This window comes from Mixophyes fleayi, chromosome 11, assembly GCF_038048845.1.
Source record: "Mixophyes fleayi isolate aMixFle1 chromosome 11, aMixFle1.hap1, whole genome shotgun sequence".
NCBI classification, from domain to species: domain Eukaryota; kingdom Metazoa; phylum Chordata; class Amphibia; order Anura; family Limnodynastidae; genus Mixophyes; species Mixophyes fleayi.
In genome coordinates this window covers 85,691,715-85,713,049 of record NC_134412.1, presented here as the reverse complement: position 1 = coordinate 85,713,049, position 21,335 = coordinate 85,691,715, and the positions used below count along the sequence as shown (strand labels likewise).

Below are 21,335 nucleotides of genomic sequence, written 5' to 3'. Positions count from 1 at the left end.
CCTATGCAGACCTGACTTCCTGCCAATAGGTCTATTGAAGGTCACAGGTGGAAGTCTGAGGAAGATATTAGCAGAGGACAATAATTTGCAGTGAGTTAGATAGCAGGATCAAACATACTGTCATATAACGCCTGTCATGATATAAATAAAATTGTACATGTTCAGAAGTTGCATTTTGTGTTAGGGGTCTATTAATAACGGGACACACTTTCCTGATTTCGTTTTGTGTGCTGCCTCCAACCACTGTTCCTAAGACAGAAAGGAGGGCGACAGGTTGTGGCAATAATTCAAGAGCCCCCACGAAGCAACAGCAATCTCACAATTTTCCTCTTCTGTTCCATATTTGTTTCCTTCCCATCAGCACGTGCCTTTCCCAGAAACTAGTGTACTGTTACCGGATCCTACCCCATTGTTATCCCACACCCCACCTGCTTCTGAACAGAGGGTTGTTATCCTAAAGCAGCTCCACAGTTAATTTAGCCTCTAGTAATTGAAGCTTTTTGTATTGTGCGGGCGGCCTCTGTGATTGGCTGATGACTGTGGGAAACTCCGCAGAGACGAGGACTCACAGATTCAGCTGCAGAGATGGACATTTAAATTGTGGACAGTCTAACATCTGCCACAAGCAGAGTATCAATCATATATATATATATATATATATATATATATATATATATATATATATATATATACATACACACACACACACACACACACACACACACACACACACACACACAGAGGCAGATAGAGAGAGCGAGAGAGAGAGTTGTATGTATTATATATAAAATATGTCACTTTGTAATTATATATAGTGACAGTGTTATAATTGCACAGTTGTGACAACATTCTGGTAACGAACTTTATTAGTTTTATAAACTCTCAGTGTAAGTATATGGTGTAACACAATATGTCTGCAAACACCACTATGGACTCCTGCACCAATGGACAAAGAAACATTCTGTCAGGGTATGTACCTGATTTATCTTATATATATATATATACCTTATGCACAAATATATAATGATAGGAATACATACAGCGCTGCCGAAACTGCCTATTTATAGCGCCTACATAGTCTGTAGCAAAGTACAAACGTTTAAGGGCATATGACGGACTAAATGTGGAGCACAACCATATGGTATGAAAAGAGAGACCTGGCCATAAGAGCTAACATTCTATAGCATTATAAAATCGTGTTTTTGCAATATAATTTATTTATTTCCTTTAACAAAGACCAGCGGTGGAAAAGTTGAGGAGGGACAGAATAAACAGCGGCATCTAGCAGTTCAGAGTCCTGATGGAGAAAGAGATTCAGACACGGCAGTCTGAGTCTAAACTGGAGACAGCTGATATACTGGAAATGAATTGTGAGTACAGCGCGGAGGACTTTGGCCCATGTCATGTTGCCTGTCAAAGCAAATGTTTATCTTCCTCAGATAATATGTCAATGTCCTGCTAATATATTGTGTATTATCAGATAAGCAGCTTGGTAAGAGCTACTTGCATCCGCTATATGCTACCATTTTTAAGGACATTTCAAGTTGTGCTTTTACAGAGGCGAATATACATCTGCTCTTCATGAGCCTATCAAATCACTAGAAACTTGTGACATCACTGAGGCAGCCATCTTGTCAGGTGGACCAATATTCCTAAGAACGCAGCCTTTCAATGCAGGAACCAATAAAAATACAAAATGCATTTAAAATTAGCCATATAAAATATCTACTCGTAGTTAAACGCAGATGTTTATTACAACAGGTCACACCTTGCTGTTATATTACAGCTGAGCAGCACACTCTATACGTATATGGGCATACCCACAACTGTCCCGGTTTCAGGGGGGCAGTCCCGAATTTAGGGCTCATTGCTTATTGTATATGTTATATTTGATATTTTGGGAGAGATTATTATATTTTAAAATCTTTAAACTACTTTGCTGCGCTCCGTCAATACAAGTAAAATAAAGATAGTAAAAAAAATGTACTGCTGGTGAGTTTTATTCCTCCCTAAAGACAGATGTATCGGATAACGAGAATTGGGTAATATATAAGTATTCAGGAACTAATAGTGACAGCTGCACCACATCCTGCAAATATGTATCTCAATCATCCTTTGTCAGCCATTTAAGCAACTGAGAATGATCAGAGTTGCAGTTTGGTAATCGCTGGGAAATTGCAGTTAGAAAACCATCTGCTCATTCTGATCACAGCTTAATGAACCACATTGTAACATCCTGTAAACATGCCATACTGGGTCCTCTATCCCGCCTTTATGTGGCCTTTATCACGTAAACAAGAATATGTTTGCAATAAATCATACTTGCCAACTTTTCCTCGTTGGCTTCAGGGAGATCCCGGGAGAGGTGGGTGTGCAGGGGCGGGGCTTGACGAATTGCATCATTTTGACCCCACCCCCTAAACAATTTTCACAATTTTGGCCAATTACAGCAGGGGGTGGGGCTAAGATGACAACAGTTATCTATTGCGGGGGCGAGAACCGCGAGGTTGCCCTGCTCTCCCGGGAGGTCTCCTAGTAATGCGGGAGTCTCCTGGACATTCTGGGAGAGTAGGCGACTATGCGTTAAAGAAAAGCAGCTAATGAATCTCCAGAGACTGAAGTGTCTTTTACATTTCTGTCTCCATTACTGAAGTCATGTTGTCTTACCTGTCAGTCTTTGATTAACTCTTGGTCTCCATGAAAATGGCCACCTCCATAGGCATCAATACATGGACATAGGACACAATTTCTGAACTGTGTCATCATGCCACAGATGGCGAAGCCAACCACATCTTGTACTGGCTCAGCCTCAGGGAGAATGCCAGACTCTTCAGGGAGTGAGGGAGATCACCCCTATTTCAGGGAGTCTCCCTGACATTCAGGAAGAGTTGGCAAGTAAGACATAAAATTACATTTGATTTCAGCATATAGTTGGAAAGAAAGCAAATTTATATTGTTATCACAAGGTCAGAGCCATATATCTTATGTCATTAGATTTTTAATTTACTAGTGCAGATAGCTTTTCATGCTAGTCATTTCAAAAAGCCAGCAAACAAAGGCCTGTAGGGCCCTAATGTATGCAGAGGCCAACTGAAAATGGAGACTTTTAGCAAAATAGCACTAATTAGATACACTCTATTTGAAGTTGTATCTAACCAATGATTATTATGTTCATACCTTACAGCATGCAAGTCCCAGCAGGGCTGGGGGTGTGACCAGGATGCAATGGGGGTGTGGCCATGTCATGATAGGGGTCACGCCCCCAAGTTGCTGCCTCCCTTCACCTAACAGTCCCATCCACGGGACAAATATGTATATTGCTTGAGGTTCTGTATTTAAGCTTTAACAATTGCCTGTTTTGAGACAGGGGGGTGCATGCATTGAGGTATGTGAATATGTGATGTACGCAGTCACCAATGTCTTATGCAATGGTGACAACTCTATGGTTACATGTTGATACAACTTAATAGTTGTACTTGTACAAAACAAAGTGAAATTAATACTGCTGTGGCAGTTCCAGAAACCCAGATGTGATCAACATACCAAAAAAAGTTCTGAACAATATTATAATCTAGTTACAAGAACGGTCTTAGAAGAGGATAGGTTCACAGCTCCAGTGGTGCAATCGGTTAGCGCGCGGTACTTATAAGACAGTTACTAGTGAGCAATGCCGAGGTTGTGAGTTCGATCCTCACCTGGAGCAGGTATTTTACAATATCAAGTTAGTATTGTTCATGAGATGTTCACAACAAACTCAAATACAATAAAAAGCAATCATTAAATCTTGAAAAAATGCTGTTAAAGTATATCCCATTAGTGACATTTGCAGAATGTAGATTAGCTCAACATGATAATCTTTTTAGAATTATTTGGTCAAATATTTACCTGGGGTTAGATTTATCAAACCTTCTAAACAGGAAAAGTGAGGTGTTGTCTAATAGCAACCAATCAGATTCTAGCTATCATTTATTTAGTACATTATACAAAATGATAGCTATAATCTGATTGGTTGATATAGGCAACACCTCCACTGTTAAATCTATCCCTTGGTTTTTAACAATCTCCTGTTTACACCAAGTAAACTGATCAATGAGGGTGTGTGGATAGAGAGACAGGACTATGAGCAGTACACAATTACCAATGTCTGATATATTCACTCACAATACCTGAATCAATGGCAACAACTTTAAATACAGCCGGACTACACCACAAAGCTCTATGTTTAACTCAATGCAAAAGTGTTTAAGTAAAAGTACCAGGGCCAGTTTATGTTTGTGCCCCCCCCCCCCCGTAGCATACCTGTTCCCCCTGCCCCCCCCCCCCCCAACAGCTGTGGTGGTTAATGGATCCAACCCTACTGCATCCAAACCTTATAAAACAAACATGAATATTATTCTAAACATTGATATATTTATTTACATTAGAAATGTAAATAATTAGTGATATATATATATATATATATATATATATATATATATATATAAAATAAATATGAAATAGATAGGGGGCTGCAGGGATTTTCCAAATGCGCTAAAAGCATCTGAAAGTCCTAAAATCAGTGCTGGCTAACCTGTGACACTCCAGGTGTTGAGAAACCACAAGTCCCAGCATGCTTTGCCAATATATAGCAGCTTATTGCTTGAAGGGTATGCTGGGACTTGTAGTTTCACAACACCTGGAGTGTGACAGGTTAGCCAACACTGCCTAATTGTGAAGAGCAAACAGTAAATTCCTATTCCCCCCTGGGGGGGGGGCCGGGGGAACAGGTATGCTACGGGGGGGGGGAACAAAGGTTGGGGTTTAGAGAGACAAGAGGGAAACCAATGAAATTAAAGTGGTATATCAGCATTTATGCTTTTCTATCTAACTTAGTTTCCATTTTCTTGTTTTATAGTCTAGAATTTGTTTTGCAGGTCTGCTAATCGGGTCCCAATTAAGCAATTTGCGTCATAGCATGACCCCCCCCCCTGCTGCGTGATGACTCAATTTTGACTTTGCACAGCAAGGAGTGTGGGAAGCAATGAAGCGAAACGCGTCATCACATGTCTCGCGCTTGGCCTTTGCATCACGGCCCAGCTCAGACTCCTGCTTGATTGGCATGTTTGCATCATTGCACAACAAGTGGAGGGGAGTGATATATGAATTCAGCCTCGGACTGGCCCGCCGGACAGCCGGTCAATCCACCGGTAGGCCCAGCGGGGTTGAAGCTCCGCCCCCTCCGTTGTTAGGGCGGAGCTTGATGTTGAACTTTGTTTAGATGGCGGCGGCGGTCACATCTCCTGTAACCACACTACCGCGCAGATGCAGAGAGCCCAGGCGCGGTAGTGTGTTTTTCAGCAGTTTGAGCAGGGGAGGAGGACGTCCTGATATCAACATACTGATCCAAGGTCAGTTTGGTCATCATAGGTTCATGCAACACTGGACGCAATAGACCACGCCCCCTCTGACGCTGCAGAGTTTCCTCGGGTTATCTGAAGCCCAGCCAGTTTGATCGTGGCTGGGATACAGAAGCTGGATACTGCCGTTTGATCGAGGAAACATATGGACTGAAAGATACCTTTTTAACATACAAAATGTGAGTGTTTTTAACCCCATGTTTTAACTTAATAAATAGAGAACGTAAAACACCATGAGATCTTTCTCTGTTCTCTCCCTGGTCTCCCATATTTGCACTCTGGTGAGGAGAAGAAACAGGTTTAGAGGGGAGTAAAAGTACATCGTGGTGGTGCTTTTTGAAGCAAGAGGACACATTATTCAAATACTGTATGGAATAGAAAAGGTCACATTGATGTAAGTTTACCATCTGGGACATCGGTATAGGTGGAACTAGAAGACCAACATCCTTTAATGACTTTGGGACCGTTTTCCCCTTGACTTATTCATTGACCCAATCCTTGTGTTTCTTTACCCTTCCCCCATTTGCGCCCGTCCTTTGATATTTATATTCTCTTTCATACAACACTGGCAGCATACCAGCATATATGGAATAAATGTGACAGGCTTTGGATGGGCTGTATTCTGTTCATTTTTTTGTTTTTTAAAATTTCCCTTCTCAACAAGCATTCATTGGTGAAGTACGCAACCGTAGTAGCACTGATGCTGTGTGTATGGTCTTTGACGAGTGGCATATTCTGTAAGAGTCCTTAAAAAATAATTATAACAAAGAGTCATTTTAATAATCAGACTGTGTATACAAGATCTGGCAAATGAAGGGTGCTTTTCATGTAGTCTAGTATTCCAATTGCATCCAGTTGAAAATATAATCATTCAGGGTTGTATAATATGTTGGTCTATATTGTATGTTAGTGTAGAAAGGCACATGCATAGGAGAACATAATTATATTTATATATTTTTCCTTTTGCCTATTGTGCATTCTTTTTGATGGTTGTCCTGTTTATAATACTTTCACTATATCACCCCTAAATTCTAGGCATATATCAACCGTATTTAAAATGAAATTAGATGGATTTCACTGAGATTAGTTGAGAATTACAATCACTTGTTTTTTTATGAATTGACTTTTATTCCAGGACATGTCACAGCAACAACAGGTTGGTAACCATTGTACTAAAAAATTAATTGTGCAGTTTATGTCTTCTAATTGATGATGTTATTATTTGGTTTGTGTAGCCCTTGTAATGGCTTTTAATAAGCTCAATACATGATGGGCAATAACAACATATGAGGCGAGGGTTGGAGGTAACCAAATGATGCACTTATCATAAGTAACTGTCTTGGTGCATTAGGAGACGACAGGAGCTGGTACTGGAGTTTCTTCCAAACCACAAGTGTTTTATTAATGGGTCCCATGTAGTTCCCTACCAGTAGAATGGGCAGGGTCTAATGCAAAAGGTGCACATTTAAAATAGTGCTATAAGTTGTCCTCCATAGCCTGACCACACCCCCTTTACTGGCCACACCCACTCCTAAAGTTGGCCACACCCCAATATAGTGGGCCCCTATCACTGAATTCCCCCGGTGGGCCCTTCATGCCCCAGTCCGACACTGTATGAATTGTGTCGTCGAAGAAAGTAGGAGAGTACGGTCTAGGGGAACTCAGGGGCTCTGCGGAATTAGTGGCGCTATATAAATAAATGATGATGATGATGATGATGATTTACATTTTTAACCCATTTTTGATTGCGGAATTACAAAATATAAGAAAAGTGTTGTAAGATGATGGAACAAAGACCAAACTGCTTTCCTTTCATTTCCGCTTCCCAAAGGCCAGGTCATTGTGGCCAATTCATAAAATTTAGTTATGGAGGGTGAATTAGGTATTGTGGGTAATGTATTATGGTGAAGTGACTTGCTGAATGTTGGCATTATTAATGCCTAGTGCTCCCACCCACAGCCACAACGGCAAATAAATAAAATAAATAAAGAGATGTTTAAAATGATACCAGATTTGGGTTCCTTAGCTGGACAGTTCCTATGAGTACACTTATCGTCTCTTGGAAAAGGACAACAGACGGCCCCCGAGCCGTCCCCTGCGGCCCCCAGCTCCTTCCTGCTGTATTGTCAGATCTGTTTGTTATAACTTGTAACACTTGTTTAAAATACCTGCTAACATGTTATTACAGATAGGGGTCTCTTTCTTTGATTAAATGTATGGTTTAACTTATTACTGAGACTAAGGCTAACGTGTGGCCCTTAGGAAGTTTAGAGGGCCGCCTATGTGGCCCCTGAGGAGTATCAGTTTGCCTATCACTGCTTTATAGTGTCTATACTTCAATATTCTGTATTAACTACCTTAGCAACATTGTAATTGCTGTATATTGACTTTGTGTTTTCCTGGTTCTCAACTTACTATTTGTTTTTTTTAATGAATTTCTTTTTAAGTGTGAAAGTGCATTTTTGTTTGTTTTTTGTTTGGGGGGGGTTTCCTAAATAAGTGTAATATTTTAGTAACTTATATTACAGAAAAAAAAACACATCTCTTATAGAATATATTCCAGGTTATTTATGAATGCCAAAAAATGCAAATGACAGTGCAACGCTATCCACCTCTGGCATCTGGTTACACGATAACTGCTTCCACTTCTGCACAAGAATCAAGCAATAACCCCGTGGTCACTTCCCGCCAAGCAGTCCTTTGTATACAGGCATTGCGGGATAAATTCCAGCCTTATTTCCATCTGAAGAATAGTGTCTATTATACTCCAGACTGCCATGATCTCATCCAAAAATAAATAATCTGCTTGAAAACTATGGGGCCTGGTGCATTTAGTTAGGAAGTTAGAAAGGACACTAGGCTGGGACTGAATAGATTTAGATTTCCTGTCTTTTGATCCTCTATTCCCGCCTAAAAGTGTGTCTCTTTTTATACGTTGCCTCCGGAATGTCTCTGATCCCAAACATCAGGCTCTGCGGGTTTTTTCCTTAGAGGCAATAATACCCTCCCCTCCCCTCCAGCTTGTTCTCCGTTCCAGGATAGCCTCAGTTGTATCTCAGTCACTCACCCTTCATCATCACTCATTATTCCAAAGTCATTCGCAGTCAATTTACCCGACAGTAATTGAAGCCTCTATTGTTGGCGCAAGTTAAGAATTGGTAGCCGAGTGTGGGAATCGGCAGCCAGAAAGAGGCTCACAAATTGCCTGGATGAAAGACATGGGCTCCCGCGCAAATTGTGTCAGAGACAACATTAAACCCCCCCCCCCCCCCAGTTCAGAGATACACAGGCCGTTGTTCTCGCTGAATTCCTCAGTGCACAATCTTGGACCATACAGGCTGGAAGTAATACCAGAGGTGTAAAGTACAGCAGAACGCATCCTAGAGCAGTCTCACTAAACACTCACTTAAGAAAAAAATAACAGCTTTAGAAATTATGTCTTTCACATTTGTTTCATCTGTAATATTTCAGGAAATGACGGGCTTTGCATAACCGAAATGGCAAGTACCTAACCAGTTTTTGAAAATCTTCTGAAAAATGTTGTTCCAATTACATAAAGGAGCCTAACCAGCCCAATCCTCATAGCTCCAGTGGCGCAATCGGTTAGCGCGCGGTACTTATAAGACAGTTACTAGTGAGCAATGCCGAGGTTGTGAGTTCGAGCCTCACCTGGAGCAGGAATTTTTATTGTACCATATCTGTTATAATATCACGTTGCTCATGAGACGCTCACAACAAACAATAATACAATGAAATCAAAATTAGTTGATCCCTGAGACATAGACTGTAGCTATACCATGAAAACAGTTCTGGCAGTTCAAGGATTACTGTAAAAATGTTGTTATAGAATATCACATTAATATTGGTCATGAAACATTCAACACTGCAGGTCACCTAAGTGCATGTCTAGCACAACAACATAATGGTTTTATGTCTATTTATTATACTTTTTTTTGCTATTTGTTCTTTACAAATCTCCTGTTTACACCAAGTACAATGATTAATGAGGGGTGTGGATAGAGAGACAGGCGCACGTGCGGTAAATGATTACTAATGTTTGACATATTCACTCACCAACAGCTGTAGTTGCCAATGGTTCCAACTCTATTGCATCCTATCTGTATAACATAAACAGGGGTAGCTGGTCTGCAGGACAGCGTGTCCTCTACAGTCCCCCATATATGTACCCTCCCCCATTTTATTTCATTCAGTACTGTAATAAATTAAATGTATTGTTTCTGTACTGTTCATTACCCATATAAGTCTTTCAAATGTTCCTGTATTACATTTGCTGTGTATGTTTTATTGTATAATTACAGTAAAGGTCCTGAAAATTAGCAACGTCACAGCTCCAGTGGGGCAATCGGTTAATGCGCGATACTTATAAGAGAGTAACTAGTGAGCAATACAGAGGTCTGTTATATAAAATCAAGTTAGTATTACTCATAAAATGCGCACAACAAATAGAAAATGTTGACTTACATAAGGACATTATAAGTACACACAAAAAAACATTTCTTTAAGCCAAAATCAGTGGTTTTTACAAGTCAGACACATGAAATTGTGGAGAGGCTACTAGCCCATGGTGTCAGTTCAGATGATAATGAAACTTGTGAATCTCTGTACGTCTATTGTTGCTGACCTTGCTGATTGTAATGAGGGTGATAATGATGTACATGTTGATTGTTATAGGAATGAGGATGTCCCTGATAATGATTGTGAAGAGCAAACAGTAAATTCCTATTCATTACCCCCTGATGTTTGTAATAATTCCACTTGTAATTTCCAAACTAGCTACAGCCACCACCCATTCACTGCTGGAAGTAATACCAGAGGTGTAAAGTACAGCAGAACGCATCCTAGAGCAGTCTCACTAAACACTCACTTAAGAAAAAATGACAGCTTTAGAAATGATGTATTTCACATTTGTTTCTTCTGTAATATTTCAGGAATTGACGGGTTTTGCATAACCAGTTTTGAAAATCTTCTGAAAAATGTTCCAATTACATAAAGGAGCCCAAACAACTACATGCTCAGAGCTCCAGTGGCGCAATCGGTTAGCGCGCGGTACTTATAAGACAGTAACTAGTGAGCAATGCCGAGGTTGTGAGTTCGAGCCTCACCTGGAGCAGGAATTTTTATTGTACCATATCTGTTATAATATCACGTTGCTCATGAGACGTTCATAAAAAAAAATAATACAACAAAATTAGCTAATCCCTGAGACATAGACAGTAGCTATACCAGGAAAACAGTTCTGGCCCGTATTCAAGGATTTCTGTGCTGTTCATTACCTCTATAAGGGGCCAGTTTATTAAACCTTCAATTGGCGTCTATTCCCTAAAAACAGCAGTTTTTGGGGAATAGATGCCAATTGAAGTATTTGCCTCATCTATCAACAGTGCATCTCAGTGCATAAGCACTTTTTTCGGAATACATAGCAGTCCCCATAGATGTCTATGGGGACTGTTATGTACCGCAATTTAACAATGAATAGAAATAGTTTAACACATACGGTAACGTACACCAGCTACATTACCACTTTTGCTATTTTTCAGCACTGTTCAGCTCTGCTCCTAAGAGCAGAGCTTTACAGCGCATGTGTGGAGGGATCACATGATCCCTCCCTGTCACACAGCGCATGAGCGAAGGGATCACATGACCCCTCCCTGTCACACAGCGCATGAGCGGCGGGATCACATGACCCCTCCCTGTCACACAGAGCATGGGTGGCGGGATCACATGACCCCTCCCTGTCACACAGCGCATGGGTGGCGGGATCACATGACCCCTCCCTGTCACACAGCGCATGGGTGGCAGGATCACATGACCCCTCCCTGTCACACAGCGCATGGGTGGAGGGATCACATGATCCCTCCCTGTCACACTCCGCTCTCTGCATCACTGAAGTGCAGGTAAGTTTTCAGACGGACCATGCGCACAAGACTTCTATGGATCTCACAGCAGCTTTGGGAACAAGGCAGGGAAAAGGTAAGTTTTTAACTTCACAGAAACAGCAGTTTTTCATGACTGCTGCTCCTGTGGAGATTTTTTAATAAATATGAGAAATAGTTCAATCCTTATCAATGCAATAAGGATTGAAAACTATTTTTCATTTTATGCGGCTGTTGATAAATGTGCCCCTAAATCATTCAAATGTTCATGTATTACATTTGCTGTGTATATTTTATGTTATAATTACAGAAAAGGTCCTGAAAAACCATAAAATCACAGCTCCAGTGGCGCAATCGGTTAGCGCGCGGTACTTATAAGACAGTAACTAGTGAGCAATGCCGAGGTTGTGAGTTCGAGCCTCACCTGGAACAGGTATTTTGAGCTGTCCAATTAAATTCAAGCTAAGCAGTTTTTTTACACAATATCTCAACACTATCAAATTATTATTGCTCATGAGATGTCCAGGGTTAAAGAGCAGATTAAAGGTTGGGGTTTAGAGAGACAAGAAGGAAACCAATGAAATGATTGTGGTATATCAGCATTGAAGCTTTTCTTTCTATCTAGAACAGAAATGTAGGTGTTTACATGGAATAAATCATTATCATATTGGGAAGCTCTTCTCTCGCTAGAACAAATAGGGGGAATTCAATTGGCTGCGTTACTATTATCGTAAAAGTGCCCTTAAATACCGTTAGCAGCTCAGCTGCGAGCAGAAAGCCAGGTTCAATTTACCGTAATTACGATAGTAGGATTAACGCTGTGTTAATCTGGGTGAAATACTGCTGTTATAGTGATACAGTAACATAGCTATGCCGTTTACACAGCAACTACACAGAGACAGATTTGCAATGTTTTGTATATCTGCAGCTTACTGAGGACATATCTCACCATTAAAAATATCCAGTGTTCTATTTTGACAAGAAATAAAACAAAAAACAGCAAGAAAAGACCTAAAAACAAACAATGTCATTATAGCTGAAATCACTGCAAGGCTTTGCTAATGCTAATACTAAAACAACAACCGCTCTTTATTTACAGTGGTACAAGCCATTAATGCACTGTAAAGCAATGCTGAGGTTGTGAGTTCAATCCTTGCCTACAGCACTTATTTTGGGACGCCCAATTAAACTCCAGCCTTCAACTAGATTTTGCCCTCTGATAACCAGAAGCTCTACACAGCATTGATTCCATTGTAAAACCTAAATTAAAGCAAATGTGTTAGTGGGAGCATCAAATAATTGGGATTTGGGACGTCCGCAAGACACTTCACAGCGAAGATTTCTGTAAAATCTTCACTAATTTTTCCTCACACCTCCACAGAGGTGCGAGAAAAAATGAGCGTAGGAACACTTCCCTTAAAGAACCCAAAAACGAACAAACAAACAAAAAAATAACATTTTTTTTGTAAATCATGTATTACAGGGATATAACCCTATGTGAGGCATGAGATACTTTGTGCCTTATACCTCAATGTCCTCACTTCTTCCTAGTAAATTGATATGATGCATAGTCATTGATTCGGGTCACAAAATGGCTGCCTCCAGTGAAAACAGAGCTACATAACAAAAGTCATTATACTGATAACTGGAATATCTGAGGAATGGCCATCTTCCATCCTTGACATATTATGTCTATTTTTCATGTCGGGAGATCTTTGTTCCCTCACACCTCACAGCCTGGATCTTTGCAGGTAGGCCGCCATTTTGTTTTGAGTCAGTAAAGGGCACAGCCTACTGGAACGGGGGTGAGGGATGACCAGGAATAGGCATTGGTATGGTTAGAATGACTTTCGTGCTATAACATATTTGCCTTAAGGCCTGTCTGTCCTAGACCTCTCCCTGCTTAACTGCTGAGGGAGGGCTGATAATCTCAGGGCGAGTCACACTCAACTGTGGTAATTAACCCTTCTCCCATTGTCCTGTCACAGGCTGCAGACTGTGGCAAACTGTGCAAGCTCCTATTGACACGCTGGTGTCACACAAGTGTCACAATCTGTCCCTGATTTTATCTTCAAAGTGAGACATATAAGCGTGTTTGCGCGGTTTTAATTTCAAGCATGCATGTGAATTCATTGCAATGCAACCATGCAAAATATGCATTACAGTGTGATAACACTCGGTTTCTGCTTTTCACACTTATTTTCCAACAGCAATAACCTGGGCCAAATTAGCTATTTAATGTTAGAGAAATCCCTTTAATTGCAATTGATTAAAAGACGTGGCCTTATAAAAATGAGTTGCCTATTCTCCTTTTCTGGATAGTTTGATTTTTTTACCCCCTGGGCAGCATGGTGGCTAAGTGGTTAGCACTTCTGCCTCACAGCACTGGGGTCATGAGTTTGATTCCCATCTATGGCCCTATCTGTGTGGAGTTTGCGTGGGTTTCATCTGGGTGCTCCGGTTTCCTCCCACATTCCAAAAACATACTGGTAGGTTAATTGGCTGCTATCAAAATTCACCCTAGTCTCTCTGTGTGTTAGGGAATTTAGACTGTAAGCTCCAATGGGGCAGGGAGTGAGCTCTCTGTACAGTGCTGCAGAATCAGTGGTGCTATATAAATAAATGATGATGATACTCTTGACATACAGACCTCCTTTGTGATACCCATGGGGCCTTGTCACACCTATGCTTTACTCACACAAAGTCCATTGTTTTACAGGGAAAAAAAAAGTCGGAAAAGCAGAACCATTGTTTTAGCACCATGTGAAAAGAAGTCTGTAGGTAGCTATGGTGATCTGGCAAACCCTGAGCATATTTTTATCACCCGTTTCACTCAGAATACAGAACTCTGGACAAATTTCCCCATTAACCTTCTCTGAATTAAATACAAATATATTGTTATATGTGTTTTCTGTTAGCATCAGTTAATGTATTGGGGGAAGTTAATTAAAAAAGGGAAATCAATGTAAAACATTGGAGCAAAGCACTTTGTCCTGGTGAAACAAGTAATGTTCGGAGATAAGCCTCCAAAATCGTCTAAAAAAGGAACAGTGGAGGTGTTGCCCATAGCAACCAATCAGATTGTAGCTATCATGATCTAGAATGTACAAGATAAATGATAGCTAGAATCTGATTGGTTGCTATGGGCAACACCTCTACTCTTACTTTTTAGAAGGTTTCAAACATTCCATTGTTTGTTGAACTAACCAGAGGTTTCTGTGCTGATTGTAGGTCAACATCAGTCTACAGGTAGACATAAAAAATATCCAAGAGGTTAAAACACAGAACAAGTATAAATAAAGTTTTAAATGTTCTAATTTTTCTATAAATGTAAAAGTAAGACAGAGGCCCCCAGATGGTGAAGAACCTTTTGAACAGTGATCCCCCCCAACTCAAGTGAATAAATATACGCAGTATAGACGTGAGATTGGAGCATCTGCGTAGGTAACCTCCACAAAATCTTATTTCTCTGCCTACTTGCATTAAAAAATGGGCTCCACCAAATAACCGGAGGCAAACTAAAATATCTGTGAGAGACAGCAAGTGGACAATGCCACCTAGTGGACACATTATTATGAAAAATTACATAATTTAACACTGTGCTGGCTCTTTAATTATTGTTCACTGATTAATGTGGGATAGACTATCCCAGGCAACTTTCATAAGCAACCTCTGTCTTTTTTAATAAAAATAAGTAGAGCAGAAAGACAAAATATCAAACTATAGGGGGGACAGGTAAATAAATAAATAAAATAGACTGATGAAATAAGTGCAATTATGGATTGAAAATGTGAGAATACAATAACCGCACACAACTATAATGATTATTGGGTTTGATTAAAGGAGTCATTTTTAAGTGAAAAGGAGAAATTTTCCCCCAGGCTAAACAGAAACCGTCATACGAAGTCAGACGGATCAGAGACCTAATTACCTCCTGTACACTTGTTATTACTTCATTTAAAATGTTTCTTAGTAAAAGGTGAAGTGAAAACCAGTAGCAGATCTTATATCTCCAGTTACACAGAGTCCTTACAGACATCGCCCTTGGATAATCTCATACTCTGCTCAGGGCCAAAGAGCGACTACCTGGAAAGCACATTGGGCTAGATTTACTAAGCTGCGGGTTTGAAAAAGTGGGGATGTTGCCTATAGCAACCAATCAGATTCTAGCTTTCATTTATTTAGTACCTTCTACAAAATGACAGCTAGAATCTGATTGGTTGCTATAGGCAACATCCCCACTTTTTCAAACCCGCAGCTTAGTAAATTTAGCCCATTGTCTCTTAGATGAATGGAAATTAGGTAATTTCTGCGTGGAACCAAAATAACCTGTTTATCTTGTGTACCTGGATGTATGTCTGCGGGGCTCCCCCGGATCACTTACTGCTACAGATATATATACATAACATTTTCTCACGCTTTATGTGTCCCATTTGCAGCCATGTGAAAAGCACACGCGTGTAGGCATAGTGGTCATCTAGCATGTGGTGATACCATTGTTTTTATAAGTGCTATACAACTGTAACCGAAATGTCGACCCCGAAAAATGTACAACTGTACAGGACAATGCCAGTCACGTGTATAAGACGCGATTTCTTATGGTCTTGGATGTCTATTATAGTATTCATGAAGGATATACTGTGTGTGTATATATATATATATATATATATATATATATATATATATATATATATATATATATATATATAGTATATCATGGTTTGAACTGCACAAGGGGCTTATTCAGCATGAGCGCCACCCAGCGGGATTAGTTGCCGCCCATATATGCATTGTGTCCTGTTACTGCAGCTAGGGCAGTGATGGCTAACCTGTGACACTCCAGGTGTTGTGAAACTACAAACCCCAGCATGCTTTGCCAGTATATAACTAGATGATAGCTGGCAAAGCATGCTGGGACTTGTAGTTTCACAACACTTGGAGTGTCACAGGTTAGCCATCACTGAGCTAGGGGATGACCATATTTATAAACATGGCTGACAATGAACCGGTCGATCACCGATAATGATTATCAGACATCACAGTCAATTTTGGAACATACATTCTGCATAATATTCCCAACTATCCCCATTTAACGGCGCCGTCCTTCCGTCCCACCCTCGGACAGCTTTGTCCCTGGGTGGGAAGAATAGAAGGTACTATGAGCGTGGAAATCAAAGGGTGTTTTGAAGGTGGCAGGGGGGTAGGTCAGCTCTCAGAAGTGCTGACCACACCCCTTGTGGGATGTGGCTATGGCCCATTATGCTGGGCAACGCCCCCTTCTGGTAAGAGTTCGGAATGCGCACATTGTCTCGATTCCCCAACTTCAAAAGCTGCCATTTATTATGCTGCGATATGGCAGTGTGTACGGCCTGCGTTATCATCAACATTTATTTATATAGCGCCGGCAGATTCTGTAGCGCTTTACAATTGGGAACAAACAGTAATAAAACAATACAGAGAAATAATTAGAGTGGTAAGAAGGCCCTGGTCGCAAGCTTACAATCTATGCAAGCCTCAGCCTATACATCAGTGTTTACATTGCTATGGGACATGCCTGGTACTTAATTATAATATAAAAAACAAACAGAAAAAAAAGCTGCCAGATAATGTATATTACGAATTACCCAATATCAGTACATTTTAGGAGAATTAAAGACCAATTTATAAATCTTTCCTTGTTTTTCAGTTGATTTGTAACCCTACCCTCCCACGTCTGTACTCACTTCCACCCAGGGGGTTATAATCGCTGCGACACGCTGCTGCTGCTACAACTCCTTGTTATCCCCCTACCTGCCGGGGGTTTGACACAGCCAGCCCATAAATCCTTTGTACGGCGCACACACACCCCTGACATCTAGGCGGGGGTCCTTTCTATCGACAGCAGAGGCCAATTTAACAAGCATTAATGAAAGTGGTTGTTATCCTGCGTCCTCAGTGATTGGTCGCACAGCGTGGGAAAACGCGTCCAGCCAGACGCTCACACATTGACATCCATGCAGCTGCGTTAAAACTGTCGCACTGCGATTAACATACATTCACATGATAAAATCATCACTGTGGGAAAAATTAGGGTAAATGGTTAATTTTTAATTACATGTTCTGCGATAGATTTTGTTTTGTGTGTCAGGCATATTAAAATAAAAAAATAAAAGTCAGCTTCTACAACCAGACTCCAAACCAGAGAAGGAAAATGTGCTGGAGGTCGCTGACCAGCTCCTCAGGCAGCAGATATGCATTGATTACAATGGTTAGTGCTTCTTTCTTTCACTACAGTGATTGTCAATCATTTCCAATGACACTAATCAATAATTATTGGTTGCAAGGACGTCAATCAATCGAAACTTTAGGCATGTAGTTATTAAAGTAGACGCTAGAGGGCGCTGTGCCTAAATTATAATTCAAGCACAGCGCCCTCTAGCGTCTCACAGAGTGACTACACGTCTAGTGATAGAAATAAACTATTACAAATCAAATCTCAGCATATTCTATCAGACTTATTTGTGCAAATGTGCTGTAATGTAACCCATGACAACCAATCATATATCAGCTTACATTAGTGTGGTTGTGCTAGACTTCAAAGCTAGAATTTGATTGGCTGATGTCGGTTAGAGCACAGGTATGTACTTTACACAATGTTATTATATAACCCAGACCTGTATGTTATTTGTGGTTGTAAAAATATTTTTCTAGAAATGAGGTAGATGGGAATATTTAACCCTTAATTTTTGCCTGTGACATTTATGATGTTGTATATAGATAAACAATTTGTTTACATTGGGTAAACTTTCCTCTGCAATATTTGTAGAGTTTATAAAGACTCATGGTGGTAATTGTCTTTAAAATGCCCATTTGTGCCCCCTTATGTATCTTCACATATGTTAGAAGTCAGATGTTGCTAGAACGACAATAACATTGTTTTTTTATATAAACTTTGCAAAAAAAGTTTATTACGCATTTAAAATGATCAATGTGGGATTGAAGAATATGGAATTATTTTAAGTTTCCCACCTTATAGTAAAATATTAATATACCAGTGCTCCTATCTTTACTTTTCAGCTGCCAAAGGGCATTCCTCCCCATATACCACTTAACGGTGGCACCTTGAGGAGTCAATAACTGCGCTCAGACTATTTTTTACTTCAGGGTAAGCTCAGTAGAATACACCAATTAACTGCTGCCCATTATACCAAAATATAATAGGATTTGTAGCTAATGAGAGAACAGCGCCATCTACTGACAAAACTATATTGAACATTTGCTGCAAATGTGTATGGAATGGACGAGCTATAACTTTTGCTGGTGGTAAAGGGTCTATTTACGAACAATCGCAGATTGCTCACGTTAATTATGATTTATTATCGCAATGATAAGAAATTAATTAACCTGGCAATTTATTAAAATTGATCAACCGGGACAGTGACTCCAATAGGGGCCCGACCCGGCAAATAATCTCTAGTAAATCATCATCATCATCAGTTATTTATATAGCGCCACTAATTCCGCAGTATCACTTTACTAACAGGTTTTTATGGTCTGGCTGAATTTGTGATGGAGGGAGCACGAAGCCGGCCAGGGAGAGATCTGAATATCCCTCTAATGCGATGTTCTCCCCGTAGGATAGAGGGTCGAGCTCCGAATTTCGAAGCTTGATAAATATGGCCCAATCACAGTGACCATAGACACTTATGGGGACTGAGTTAGCATTCCAAGAGGCTGGGACCGGAGATATCTCTAATATCTGCTGTGATCCTCTATTAATAAATAGCTTCAGACTTGAAAATGCGGCAGTCCTCCGAAACACTCTTTGGAATAAGTCCCTTAGACAGGTCAGTGCCATTGTTTCACAACAATAAATATTTTTATATAGTGTCCATTGTATACTGAACATGCAAACAACAAATAAAATAAAAACAGACCATACTTATTCATTGAGTGTATTTTCCTTTTGAATAAGAAAACAAGTTAAACAGCAGGATCATTACAAAAGCTGAAATGATCAGCGGATCCCAAAGACATGATGGAAAGTTGATAATGTGGCGCCATCTAGTGAATAGTTTAAGTATTTTGCTACATTTTAATTCAGACTAACACAAACCATGTAAATTCACATTTATAATAATGTATTGTACATAGCAGATTAATACTTTCCCAACCAAAATCCATCTTTTGCAAAAGATACAGAAATCAAATGTGACTTGTCCTTGTTTCTCCTATATTAAAATGTTGGTATTGTTCTTATGTTGTACATTTTCACGACCAAATTTAGCATTATGCTTTTTCATTGGTTGATGGAGGATCTGACTTAGGTTAGGAAAATATGTAGTTTATTAAGGCAGTAAAGCAATGGCAGGAACTTGATATTGTTTCATCCAGAAGACATCATATTTATAGGAAACTTAGGAGTCTATTTATCGATAAATTCATTTTTGCCCCGTTAACAGAGCAATCATATGTTAAATAGCCCCACCTAAATTTGCCTAAATAATTCTAAATAGGAACACTGGAGGTGTTGTCCACAGCAACCAATCATTTTCTAGCTATCATTTATCAAGTACATTCTAGAACATGATAGCTAGAAGCTGATTGGTTGTTATAGGCAACCAACCACTTTTTCCTTTTTAGAAGCTTTGACAAACCTACTCTTACATACTGGTTCTCCTGCACAATAAGGTGCCCCTGCTTCATCTCAGAACAATACTGTCTCTGCAGCTACAGGGCCATAACAAGTTCTAAACTGGCTACTATGAATAAATGTTAATTGTTATGATCAAATAGCAATATACTGAGAGCTGAGATACTTCCTACAGTGTGATGGTGTCACAGGAATACTCACAGGAGCATAGAGGATGTCATTTACCAAGTGTAATTAATGCACAGCTAAAAACGCTCATGTATTTCACTTGCGCACCGAGGTGATTAGCCTGGCGCAAGATCCCTGCCTGCTCAACTCTCTCTGATTTATGGCTTAATCCCATAGTTGCCTACTCTCACGTAATGTCCGGGAGCAGGGGCAAACGCAGGATTTGTAGAGGGGGGTTTCCCCACCACGCCGCCAGTGGGCGTGACCAGCATGCATGGGGGTGTGGCTATAATTTTAGACAGTGCTTGGCTGCTCTCCAACTCTTCCTATCCCCATAATATACATGGGCAATGCTGCGTGCACTACTGTTAGGCAGTGGCGGTTCCAGGGGGGGGCGATCGGGGCGATCGCCCTCCCTAGCGGGGGCTTGCTGCCGGCGGCTGCACACTGTGCAGGTCCGTTCGGCAGTGACAGTATGCTGCCCGGCTGCTCTGATTGTGTTTTAAACACAATCAGAGCAGCGGGACAGCACATTATCACTGCCGAACGGACCTGCACAGTGTGCAGCCGCCGGCAGCCTTAGAAGTTAGAAAGGGGGCGGGGCTTAAATCGCCCCCCCCCCCCCCTATATCGCCCGGGGTAGAAAAAATTTCTAGATCCGCCCCTGCTGTTAGGTGCTCTCCCTTTTCAAGCAGAGCTGTGAGAAGCGGGAGCAGGGTCCAGCCTCTTCAAATATACAGTGCCCCAGGCTTGGAGGGGAGTTCCAGGCACTAGGAAATCCTAGTACCAAATACTGGTAGGTTAATTGGCTGCTAACAAATTGACCCTAGTCTGTGTGTGTAGTAGGGAACTTAGACTGTAAGCGCCAATGGGGCAGGGACTGATGTAAGTGAGTTCTCTGTACAGCGCTGCGGAATTAGTGGCGCTATATAAATTAATAAATGGTGATGGTGATGATGACCTTCTAAAAGGTTTTTTAATATGTTTGCAGTAATGGTAAGAGATGGGAGAGATTCCGCTCCGTATTTTGGACATCTCGGCAGCCTATAACCAGTGTACAGAAAACAGGGACTCTGATAATGTTTAGTCAGGACCAGCCGGGCGTTAAACTGTTAATTTTAGGATTTGTTTTGTGAACCTGTGATATAAAACAGGCTACAGTCATCTGCCTGCCTACCACTCGAGGCATTTTAATTTGATATAAATAGCGAGCCTGTTCCATGCCAGTGATTTAACAGTCTGTAC

At 40.6% G+C, this 21,335-nt stretch overlaps 4 non-coding genes across 4 annotated transcripts; all 4 read left to right on the top strand.

Moving 5' to 3' along the window:
- The first annotated feature begins 3,610 nt into the window (after positions 1-3,610).
- TRNAI-UAU (transfer RNA isoleucine (anticodon UAU)) lies at positions 3,611-3,703 on the top strand. Its single transcript is given in 2 exon segments — positions 3,611-3,648; positions 3,668-3,703. It is a non-coding gene; the product is annotated as a tRNA-Ile (tRNA).
- Positions 3,704-8,980: 5,277 nt separating this feature from the next.
- TRNAI-UAU (transfer RNA isoleucine (anticodon UAU)) lies at positions 8,981-9,073 on the top strand. Its single transcript is given in 2 exon segments — positions 8,981-9,018; positions 9,038-9,073. It is a non-coding gene; the product is annotated as a tRNA-Ile (tRNA).
- A 1,361-nt stretch (positions 9,074-10,434) lies between these two features.
- Positions 10,435-10,527, top strand: TRNAI-UAU (transfer RNA isoleucine (anticodon UAU)). The gene is given in 2 exon segments: positions 10,435-10,472; positions 10,492-10,527. It is a non-coding gene; the product is annotated as a tRNA-Ile (tRNA).
- Positions 10,528-11,629: 1,102 nt separating this feature from the next.
- TRNAI-UAU (transfer RNA isoleucine (anticodon UAU)) lies at positions 11,630-11,722 on the top strand. Its single transcript is given in 2 exon segments — positions 11,630-11,667; positions 11,687-11,722. It is a non-coding gene; the product is annotated as a tRNA-Ile (tRNA).
- Positions 11,723-21,335: the final 9,613 nt, after the last annotated feature.